The sequence below is a fragment of the Callithrix jacchus genome, chromosome 8, assembly GCF_049354715.1.
Source record: "Callithrix jacchus isolate 240 chromosome 8, calJac240_pri, whole genome shotgun sequence".
Lineage (NCBI taxonomy): Eukaryota > Metazoa > Chordata > Mammalia > Primates > Cebidae > Callithrix > Callithrix jacchus.
In genome coordinates, this window is record NC_133509.1 from 70,872,439 (window position 1) to 70,885,323 (window position 12,885).

A 12,885-nucleotide genomic window follows, 5' to 3' on the forward strand; every position below is an offset into this window, starting at 1 on the left:
ATCTCTTCATTCAAGAAGCCAGTTGCCTTATTGCTCTTTTCAAGAGGGCAATTTCTCATATTTTTATTTTGCCAACTAATTTTCCCCTTTGTCTGGCCTATACTTTTTCTCCTTTATTCTGTATTTACTCAAGGTTATCTCAGTCTTTCTCCTACTCATCTGCTGCATACCTTAGCCATTCTGTAAATGTATCTGCCATTTGTTACAGAGGTAAGAACATGAACTTTGGAGAGGATGAGGGCAGGCTACCCAGTCCTGTCTTTTCCAGAGGACTTCTCACCTCTCTGAGTCTCAAATTCCTTGTCTGAACATAGGAATAATACTACAGTAACCCCTTTGCTTATCGTAAGGATTAAATTAGATAATGCATGAGAAGTCCTCATACACTACTCAAAATTGGTAGTTTCTGCCAGTTCTTTATTCCTTTTTCTCCATTTTTGCCTCTTATCTATTAATAAAAATTCACAGAATTGAATAAAATTCAGATGTTTGCTATACAGATAATTACCTTAAAAACTACATTTAAACAGACCATAATAAGGTATTTAAAGACAGGTCTGATGCTGGGCGCTGTGGCTCACACCTATAATCCCAGCACGTTGGGAGGCCGAGGCGGGTGGATCACGAGGTCAAGAGATGGAGACCATCCTGGTCAACATGGTGAAACCCCGTCTCTACTAAAAATACAAAAATTAGCTGGGCATGGTGGTGCGTGCCTGTAGTCTCAGCTACTCGGGAGGCTGAGGCAGGAGAATTGCTTGAACCCAGAAGGGGGAGGTTGCGGTGAGCCGAGATCGCGCCATTGCACTCCAGCCTTGGTAACAAGAGCGAAACTCCGTCTCGAAATAAATAAATAAATAAATAAATAAATAAATAAATAAATAAAGACAGGTCTGTGGGTTCTTCAAAGGTTCCCTTTTCTGAAATTTTTGCCTTGAGGCCTAGTGGTTAAGACCCTGTTTATAATAATAACTCATTAACCAAATGTAATGTACCTGAGGATAGTATTCCATTCTGCACACTGTAGCCAGAATCCAGAGTGATTTTTCTAATGTGCAACTCTGATCATGCCATCCACCTGCTCCTCCCACCGGCTCTTTAAGCCAGTGATTTGCAAGACGTTTCAGATCTGCACCCTTCTTTCCTCTCAAGGGTCCCTCTCACACTCTTCCCGCCCCATCGTTTGACAGTGCTCCATGCATGACAGCTCAACAATGACAATAAGTTAATGAATAAACAAAGAACAAGGTGGTTACATTTTCTACAGCTTTTACTGAATGGCAGAGTTCAACAGATGGCCTTTCTGCTGCAGAAAAAGTTTATTAATTTTAAATATAATTATCGTATTTGGCTGCTATCAGAGAAAGGACATCATTGGGCAATTCAATCAAAATGTTTTGGATTCTTTTAAGGCAACTGTTTCCCCCCGCCCCACCATTGGAATTCTCTCTTTTGTCAACTATGTGTATGGTATGTCTTTTGGAAAACATATTTCTTTACTACAGTTCACATAACAGATCGTTAGCTTTGAATGGGAATTAATTATATTAACCTATGTACTTATGCATTAGATGTGTACCAATGTTAAGAGTGGAGAGATAGAAATACCTATGTTTTCTCAAAGGTTTTCATAAAAAAAACTTCCAACTCCAACACAGTGGGGAAAAAATAAGCTGAAAAATAAAATTCTTAACCACAAATTAGATCTTGCTTTTCTGCTGGAAATGGTTACACGGAGATGATTTTCCAGAAGAGGGAGACAGACAATACACATGATATGTAAGTAAATTATGTAGTTTGTTGGAAGAAGCTGAGTGTCACGAGGAAAAAAAATAGAGCAGGTGAGAGGAGTCTGGAGTTGGGGTGGAGGGGAGGCAGGATGTGCCTGGATCAGGGTAGAAACCATTGTAAGGCTGCCACATGGAAAAAAAAAGTCAAAAACAACAGGACACCCAGTTAAATGTGAATTTCAGATACACAGCCAATACTTTTTCTGTATATGTGTGTCCCATGCTATATTTGATTTGCAGCATGTGCTAAGACGCTGTTCAATGTTTATCTAAAATTCACATTTAATGAGTGCCCAGTGTTTTATCTGGCAATCCCATCCCACTCAAAGTAAGATTTGAGCTAAGATATGAGGGGATATGGAACAGTAACCCAGGAGAGCGGCCGGGTGGTGAGAAGGCCAGTGTGGTGGGGCTCGGGAGTCAAAGGGGGTGCCTGTCAGACGAGGAAGGGGGCGGAGGGTGGGGCAGGCAGATCATGTAGAGCCCTATAGGCCTTTGGAAAGACTTTGTTTTTTACTCTTGAGTGAACTGAGAATCCATTGTAGGGTTTTCAGCATAGAAGTGACGTGAACTGACTTCCGATTGTGAAGGATCACTCTGGTTGTTGTGTTAAAAATAGCCGAATGGCAAGGTCAGAGCAGGGGGACCACAGGGGACTTTTGCAGTGATCCAAGGGATTAGTATGATGGTGGCTCCAACTGGCGTGGTAGCAGCAAAGCCATAAGAGAGAGGATTAGATTTTGAATGTAGAGACCACAGCATTTTCTGACAAAATGAAAGACGGGAGATGAAGATGGCCTCAAGGTTTTTTGACCCAAGGGAGCTGCCAAGCACTGTGATGGGAAAGATGTGACGAGCAGGTCAGAGGAAAAGATCAGGAGATCAATCTTCAAAGTGCAGAGCTGACATGACTCCAGACACCCAAGGTGGGGTTTTGAGTGGGCCACTGGATACTGCAGTCTGGTTCAAGCAGGAGATGTAAATTTTATGTTCTCTATAATCTCCACTGAAATCAGTGTTCCCAAAGGGAAGAGATGTGTCACCAGTCTCTTAAGGAAACGTTTGCTCCTTCCTTATAATTTTAGTTAAAAAAATATCTCTTTCTTTGAACCTGTTGCTTTGTTTAGCTTCCTATCAACCATCCATCACTTTTGAAAGACAGGGGCTGTTTGATGCTTTCTGACATTTATTTGCTTTTCTGCTCCTTGAAATCCAGTAAAGTGGGAGTTGTTTTTCCTACACTAGACCGCTTCTGGTGAGATTTTCCTCAAATTTGCCTTTCCAGTCCAATTTTAGGTACTGTTGTTCTTTTGACTTTGACTTTTGGCTCTTTCCAAATATTTTCAGAACTTTTAAAGTAGGATTTAAAGTCACACAAGTGTCCAGGCTGAGACTTGCTGAATTCTGAGTTAATACGAACTATGTATCTAATAGGAAAAAGGGATAGGATCATTTGGAAAAAGAACATTTGAATCTAAAAAATCTAAGGTCCCTAACTTTCAGGGACCTAGTAGCTGGGGCTAGATTGGAGAAGGTAAAATCTGAAAGAAGATATTATATCTGAATTAATTCAGAAGTGAGATTCTGATTATTTTTAATTTTTAAAATAGCCTTACATAGTGTCAAATAGTTTTAAATTACACAAGATCTTGCTAAATTGCTCCAAAAACATTGGATTAGGAATAAAGTAATTTAGTTTTAATCCTGACCCTTTAACTACTTAGCCATGAAGCTTGGGTAGTCTTTTAACTCTTGACATGTCCCAGTTCTCCCATTTAAAAGATGAGAAATCAGTGCTGTTATATACTCCTTCCCAGAGTAAGAGTGAGATGTAACTCAGATTATTGTATGAGAAAGCACTTTGAAAACATAAAATATGCTACAAATTCAGTGGGTTATTGCTGTATTATCAGCAGTATCATTTAATCCTAGAAGAATTTCTTCTCTAATAATTAACGTAAAACATAAAATTTGATTCATTGGCAAGTATAAAACTTATTGCCAAATTAAAGTCAGAAACATACTTTTATTTCTTGAGGGAGAATAGTGTTTCTTTGGTAATGGTGTTTTCTTGATTAAATGAACAAGAGTTTAACTACTGAGTGATGCCCAATTTCTATTATATTTCCCATGTGAAATTTCAGATTTGTAATTATTGCTGAAAGGAAGAACACATCAAGAAAATTTGTGGTTTATGGAGGAATAGGCACCTCCCAAGGTTAATCTTGTCTCCCTATTGCAGGTAACTAGTATATGCAGCTGGAAATGGCAAATACAAATCCGTTAATTGATTTGTTTAACACAGAGATTTTAATTTCCCATTCATATCGATGTCTGTATACTCTTGAGTTTTACACAATGCTTGTTCTCTCTTGGTTGGTTTGTACAGCATTGTTTTTTCCAGTTATAAAAAGAGAGCATGGGGCATGTGGGTTATTGTTTTTAATGGAGCTAAATTAAGCTAATCATAAAAAATTATTCTTCTTGCCATTGATTGGTTTTGGAACAAACATGTAATACAATTCTAGCCAATGAGACATAAGAGGTCTGGTTCTTCTATTGTCCTATATTGTCTACTCACTCCAGAGCTACTACATACAGGGAGTGTGGCAGCCATCTTGCTACCATGAAGTGGCCTAGAGGCTTCAGAGCAGAAACCTGAGAAGAACTTAGGTCCTCAGTAACAATGTTACAGAGCTTGTGAATTAACCGACTTGGACTTCTCTTTACATGTAATAATAAGCCCTCCCCTAGTTTAAGCCCATTGAATAGAAGTTTTCTGTAACTTGCATATAAAAGCTGCATAATGGATACAGGTTAAATATCACAAATCCCAAAATCAGAAATCTAAAATGTTCCAAAATCTGAAATTTGAGTGACAACATGACACCTCAAGTAGAAAATTCCACATCTGACCTCATATGAGTCTTAGTCAAAACGCAAAACTTCATTTTGTGTACAAAATTATTAAAAATATTGTACAAAATTACCTTCAGGCTATGTGTATAAGGGTCATATGAAATGGAAATGAATTTTGTGTTTAGACTTGGGTCCCATCCCCAAGATATCTTTTTATGTATATGCAGATATTCCAAAATCTGAAAAATTCTGAAGTAGAAAAGTTTTCTGGTTCCAAGCATTTTAGATAGGGATACTCCAATTGTACACAAACCCTAATAGTATTTAACTCTCTTGCTTATTTTCATTCATGCCTCCTCTTGATCATGTAAATTATGCCTCTTGGGTGTTTCCAGAACCCCCTAACTTTCTTAAAAAGAAGCAACTGGGGCTGCTGTTAGTGCTATGGGGGCAGACACATACTAGTTAAAGCTTAGGAGGGCAGAAATTCCATCGGTGTATTCCCAGCCCCAGTACAGCGCTTGTTATTTCATATATGGTGAATGAATAAATGGACTTTCTATAATTCCTTTTTTTAATCACAATAATACATTGGATTGATAGTCTCGGCCAAGAGATGAAGGTCAACAGAATGCTCTTTTAATTCCCTTGTTTTGGATTTTACTTTATAAAGGTAAATAAAAGTTAGAGGCCATGACCTTTTAAGCATCAGTCATATATTTGTTCTCTAGATTTGTCAGTTGGCATGAGAGTTCATCTACCCCTTGTCTTTCTATTGAGACAGAAAAATGAGATCAGGATTCTGAGAGCAGGGAAAAAAAGGCCATGAATAGCTGCTATTTTATAGGCAGCCACAAGAAGGCTGGCGTTCTGTAGCGATGCAGTGAATTTCAAGGCATAATTCCCAGGCTATTAAAGCCTAGATGTTTAAATTAACTGAGATGATATAGGAAAGAAACAGAATTGTCAAGTTAAAAATCAAATATACATTTTATGATTGTTTATATTTTCCTGTCTACTGCTAGATATATGTATGGTTTTATCCATAATACATAAAGAACTTGTTTATTTTCATTCCTCTTTTAAAATTACATTCTAGTAAATCTTTTAGTTAGCTTGTTTTCCATAGTTGGAAGCTATATGCTGGGATAGCTACTCACTCCAGAGCTACCACATACAGGTCAGGATCCTGTACAAGAAATACAAGGAGTAGAAACAACTTGGGTAACTTAAGAGGAAATGGATAAATGAATAAATAAACTGGTTTATTAATAATTTGAGACATTTAAATAGCAATTAAAATTGGTAAAGTAGAGCTACATCAATCAATCTGGTTAAGACTCAAAACCGATGTTTACTGAAATGTAGCAAGTTAAAATATGATATAATTAATAGAATGCATAAAAAACAAAAAAATACTAAAAATGCCTGAGAATGATGCTTATAAACTTCAGGATTGTGATACTCATTGGAGTGAGAGAAAGAGAAAGAGAGAGAGAGAGTTTCAAATATGATGTAATTAATAGAATGTATTAAAAACAAAAAAATACTAAAAATTCCTGAGAATGATGCATATAAACTTCAGGATTGTGATTCTCACTGGAGAGAGAGAGAGAGAGAGAGAGAGAGAGAAAGAAAGAAAGAGAAGGATAGATTTTATCTATGTCTGCACTTGGGCTAATTCTTTAAAAATAAAAACTTGAAGCAAATATTAACATCTATTAATTCTAGGTGGCAGGACACAGTTGCTTGATAAATGATTTTCTGTACTTTTTTGCATGTTTGAAAGTTTATAGTTTTTTAATAGACTCCTAATTTCACAATTCTAGAATGGCAAAAAAAAATTCTATTAACTTGATAATAATATAAAATTATATAAATATTCAAACTTTTAATTTTAAGATAACTTGGAAGAAAATTCTATTTCTTAGTAATTTAAAGCAGTGTAGACAAAGACCATCCTACAAAAGTCATTTAAAGATGAGAAAGTAGTACTTGTAATAAACTGGATTTCTCAGACAGTGCTGTGGTTACCACAAACTACAAGTCATAAGAATAAGAACATCTGAAGCATTTTGTCATATAAGGATGGGTTATTTTTTGAAAGTGTTCCTATTATTTTTTTAAAAAATACTTTTTTTTTAAGAACAGTTTTAGGTTCACAGCAAAATTGAGAAGGTACAGAGACTTCCCATATACTCCCTGCCCCGACACAAGCATGGACTCCTCCATTATCAACATCCCTCATCAGAGTGATACATATGTTATAATTGATGGACTTATACTGACATATCATTTTCACACAAAGTCCACACTTCACATTGATTAACTCTTGGTGGTGTACATTCTATGGATCTTAACAAATGTATAATGGCATGCATCTATTATTATAGTTTCAGTGAGGATTTTCACTGCCCCTAAAAACTTCTGTGCTCTGTCTGTTCATCGCCATTCCTCACCTTTCCCCACCCAACCCTTAGCAACTATTGATCTTTTGATAGTCTTTGTAGTTTTGCCTTTTTCAGAATGTGGTATAGTTGGAATCATATAGTATGTAGCCCTTTCAGCTTGGCTTCTGTCACTTAGTAATATGCATTTAAATTTCTTCCATGTCTCTTCATGGTTTGATATATTTTATATATATATATAAAATCTCTCTCTCTATGTATAAATATATATATATATATAGTTATACATTTATTTTGAGATAGAATCTCATTCTGTTGCCCAGGCTGAAGTACAGTGGTGGGATCTTGGCTCACTGCAGCCTCCAACTCCTGGGCTTAAGCAATCCTCCCATCTTGGCCTCCCAAATAGCTGGAACTACAGGCTTGAGCCACCATACTTGGTTCAAAGTTTTAAGAGGTGTTGCATTTTGGCAATACAAGTACAAGAAGAAATGGAAGTAATGAGGAATTGTAACCTAAAAGAAATATATCTGAGATATGGAATTATTATTTACAAGGTTGGTATCATCCAGGTTCATTCACGGCAGACATTGAGCAATTACTTACATTCAGCCAACATTGCCCATTTTTACCTTCAACACTAAGAAAATATGAAATAAAAATTGTGTTTACTGTGGTTAAATTCTTACTAAAATGTCTGATAAAGTAGATTAAAAATTTTTTTTTTTTACTTTTCATTTTTTTTCAGACAGAGTCTCACTCTGCTGCCCAGGCTGGAGTGCAGTGGCATGATTTTGGCTCACTGCAACTTCCACCTCCCAGGTTCAAGCTATTCTCCTGCCTCAGCCTCCTGAGCAGCTGGGATTACAGGCATGGGCCACCATGCCCAGCTAATTTTTGTACTTTTAGTAGAGAGGGGGTTTCGCCATGTTAGCCAGGCTGGTCTTGAACTCCTGACCTCAGGCGATCTACCCAACTCGCCTCCCAAAGTGCCGAGATTATAGGCTTGAGCCACAGTGCCCAGCCATAAAGTTGATTTTTTAAACTATCTCTTTATAATTCAGTAAATTATTCATAAAATGACTTAAAATATATTTTTCGAAAGTTTTAAGATTGATTGGAACTAGATGGTAAATATCAATGACTATTTTTCCTGTCATATTGAGAATTAAGATACATTTTTTTAGATTTAAAGATCTTTGCAAAGTCCAAATGTCTAACATTAAATTTTTAAATAGTATCAAAGTTTTAAAAATATGTATATTTAGGCAACATAAAATCACTTTCAAAGGAATTATTTTTAAAAAGTAGCTCCAAAAAATTTGAATATATGTGACATTGCTTCCTACCACCCCCAACCCCAGACACTTCCTCCAGGAAACCTTGGCCACGAGGAATGTAAAAAGGTGTTAGAAAATTTTGAGATTGTGAAATGTTCATATGCTTCTGCTTTTTAAAAAAGTAAATATGCAAGTCTGGCAAACTGCTTTCCCTATGTAAAATGTAGGGACATAATTCAGAGCTCAGAAGAAACCAGCTATCAGGCCAGGTACAATGGTTCATGCCTGTAATCCCAGCAGTCCTAGAGGCTCAGGCAGGTGGATCACCTGAGGTTGGGAGTTCGAGACCAGCCTGGCCAACGTGGTGAAAGTTCATCTCTACTACAAATACAAAAATTACCCTGGATGACAGAGTGAGACCCCATCTCTAAAAAAAAAAAAAAAAAAAAAAAAATCAACAAAAAAGTCTAAAGCTTTAATGACATAATTGTGTTGAAGGATGGCAATTACTGTAAAAATTTTCATTTTTAGATTTATAAGCACCAATTCGAATTTTTTTCATTTCTACATCTTTTGATTTTTTAAAATCACCTTTGTGCACATAGCTATCTTTAGCATTTTCCAAGTTAGAAACTACATCAAGTAAATACTGGTGAATAAACATCATAAAATATCAAATTGTCACAAAATATTGAATGATTAAGCTCTTCCCATTGAGTACCTGGCTGGAAATACTATTTCCTTGTTGTCCTTGGAAATATATGGTTCACTCATTTATTCTTGAGTATGAGAAAACTCATCTAGAACATACGTCTTTAGACTCATGGTCTGGGATTTTGCTTACATGATCAATTTCACCAATGTCATCTAGGGTCTAGAGTACTACCCTCTCTCTATATTCACTTTCTGATTCCTTTAATAACTGGAAATTCTTCTGTTTCTTCTACTTGCTATTATGAGCAAAAAATGAAAAATTCTGAACTCTTAACTGTATTTGTTGAAAGCTTAAACAAAAAGGACTCTAAAGATGGTGTTTCTCCAGACTTTCATACCTTCTTGAAAGATGATGTAATATGTTTGGCAATGCTCTATGAAAACTGAAGAATGATAAAATAATGATCATTTATTTTCCTATCACATTATCCTTTTAGGTAATTCCATCATTGTTCCATTTCCTTTTTATTTTAGTCTTTATTTTTATAGCATAGTTGGGAATAATTGATTAGTAATGATTAAATAATTCCTAGGATGAGATAGTAAGTTTTGAAAGATACAGAAAAAATAACATCTCTAAGATCACGTCTTAGATTTATGAGTCCAAAGAACCCATATGAGATTTACAAGATAGGAGCTTTATTCTATTTTTAAAAAGTAAATTTTCTCTTTGCCATTTGGAGAATATCTAAGAGTGAAAGTTGCAAAATACTAATTTTTGCAGTTAGAACTGCTCAAAAAAGAAACCCCAAACTAAAATTTTTCACAATGAACCTGGATGCTAACTCTAGGATCATAAAATATTTCCAGTTAATGTCACTGAAAAAAAAGTATTTCTTATTGAACTGAAAGTTTTATAAAGGCCAGCTATATTTTCATCAGTCCAGATAACAGAGTCAGGGGTCTCGGCTCATGCTTTCTTTGTTGGAAGTACCCTTCATTCCCCAAAGGTCTGGGTTCATGTGGCTATTTTGTTCTTGGAGATTCTACCACTCAAGTTGCAGGTCATTGTTCTGGGGTGGACCGTTGACCCAAGTTGAGAATATGAACTCCTCTTCCAGATTTTGATTCATAAGGAACAAAAAGGGTAAACTGAAAGCAAAGAGCTAGGTCAGAAATAGCTCCATGGAGCCCAAAGCCCTGAACAACCCTAAATTGCAATGAAGCAGGAAGGAAGAAATCTTCGGAGAAGCCAAGGTACAAGGGAAAGAAACAGGTGTGCAGAATCCAGAAAATCTGGCCCAGGGAGGGATAAAGGGTATCAAAACCTGCCTAAACTTCTTGCAGTTTGGATTCTTCACATTCTTTAAACCATTACCCCTTTATTTTAGAATTGGACTCCCGTTTCTTGAAAACGGCAAATCTTTAAAACAGAAACTAGTGCCAGGAATAGGATTGCTCAAGTAACAAATCCTCAGTGAAAATGTAAAACTAACCGTGGAGTTAAAGCAAAGAGGAGAGATATGGCTTGGGGGTGAAGAGAGAGGATTCCCTAGTCTATGAAAAACTGGTGCTTTGAAAGTAAGTGATGACAAAACAGCTGATCAATGACCTATTATCTCTTGGGACCCAAATCACATGTGCAGGTTGTCTGGCTAAAAGCAGATAAGGCAAGGCAGGGAAAATTACCTATGTTTCAAAAGGGAAATCTTTTCTGCTGAGATTGCTGGAGACCATTATTCATGAGTTTGAAAAAGCTCAAGAGGCCAGCAATTGAAAGGAGAACATCTAATATTACCCAGACTAGTGTGGGAATCCTAAGTCTTTCCCACAGGATAACATGTTGATGCCCAACCCCAGCCTCCCACCAACCCCTTGTAAAACACTTTTATACACTGGAATGTAACCTGTGGAAGGGAGAAGTCTATAGGGCAGCCTAGGGAAGAGATGCTTTCCAGTCCCTGCAAGCAAGGCTCTTTCCAATCACTTGTGCTCCTTTATTCTCTTGAGGACAAGGCCGTTAGAAACAATGGGGATAGAGAGCTGAATAACAAAAATCCTGGAGGAAAGGTCATTAGGCAGCCTCGTGATGAAAGGAGCAAATTTACCCCATAGAAATTCCTGGCATCACGTTTCAAAGATGTACTCAATGACAATGATTAAGAGCCCATTAATGTTCTGGGGTAGTTATCACCAGAAGAACCTTAGTCTTGAACTAGTACCTATGCCAACTCCTATCAACATGGTGTTGAATCTTGAGTCTCTTCTGCAGGCTCCAGACTCAAAAGGCTGCTAGCACCAGATAATTATTACTCAAGTGGAGAGAGGAATCCCCTTAGGTCCCCCAGAAGGGTAGGCCTGAGGACAATGGAAAGAGGGAATCCTAGTGAGCAGATCCTAGGACCCCCAGGCATGACTTAGGAAGTTATTCTATTACCCAGGCAAGAAACAGACTCATGGCATTTATTGGTCTGAACCAGTGATCAGTATATGATCCTGTTTTCTAAGTTCCTTCCCTACCACCAAGTCAACCTCATTTTCTGATTCATCATTTTTAATTTTTATTTTCCCTACAGAATGGCTGGTGTGCTGATAGTAAAATGTGTCACTTAACCTGGAGGATGTCTTTCTGACAGGATGGTGATCACATGGACCAGATGGAGAGTGGGGAATAGATATTTGTAGCTATACTTAAGGGATCGTGTTAGAAAAGATTACCTTGAGGCCGGGCACGGTGGCTCACACCTACAATACCAGCACTTTGGGAGGCCGAGGCGGGTGGATCACGAGGTCAAGAGATCGAGACCATCTTGGTCAACATGGTGAAACCCCGTCTCTACAAACAATACAAAAATTAGCTGGGCATGGTGGCACGCACCTGTAGTCCCAGCTACTAGGGAGGCTGAAGCAGGAGAATTGCTTGAACCCAGGAGGTGGAGATCGCGCCATTGCACTCCAGGGTGGGTAACACCCTCTCAAAAAAAAAAAAAAAAAAAAAAAAAGAAAAGAAAAGAAAAGATTACCTTGAGGGATAAATCTGCTCTGCAGAAATAAATTATACTGGTAAGTCACTGGTGGACTCCACCTAGCCCACATCTTCTTGGGAATGATTCCAAAGCCTACAGTTTCTATGAGGCGACCACAATTTCGAGGCTGCCACAAATGGTTGTACGTACATTGCAAACTCCTCCAGAGAGGTTAGGTCCCATCATCCTGGCCACAGCTGACTGAGATGCCTGGTCACACTGAGTCTGATTTAATCTCTGGAGAATATGAGCTAAGAATCACAAAACATGAGGTAAGCAGCAGGCACTGAAGTTGTGAAGTTCTAGAGCTGAGTGCAGAGTTTGCACCATAGCAGCTCAAATGCATTAACAAGCCGAGGCTATGAAGACAGGACTAACATGTCAACTCCATGTCTTCAGAGAAAGCAGTCCACAGAAAGATAATATAGTAGGTATATAGATGATTATGTATAAGATTAAAAAAACAAGAAAGCCAGAGTGACAGACACAAAGGAAGAGGGAGAGCAGAAAGCAAGGTGAGTAGAGGACGGAGACAGAGTGAGGGGCAGTCAGAGACATATAAAGAGATTAATTGCTGGTGACTTTCTAGATCCTATAATGTTTCACTGTACTTCCTGCAATGAAGTTCCAGATATCTGCTCCTTTTTAACAACTCCTCTTTTCCAAGCTATTTTGTAGCTTTCTGACTCCTGTAACCAAATCTTTGTTTTTTTAAGACAGGGTCTCACTCTGTTGCCCAGGCTGGAATGCAGTGGGTCACTGCAGCCTCATCCTCCCCGGCTCAAGCAATCCTGCCTCAGCCTCCCAAAGTGCTGAGATTATAGGTGTGAGCCACCAAACAATTCTTGACCTGAACAATTGCTCCATG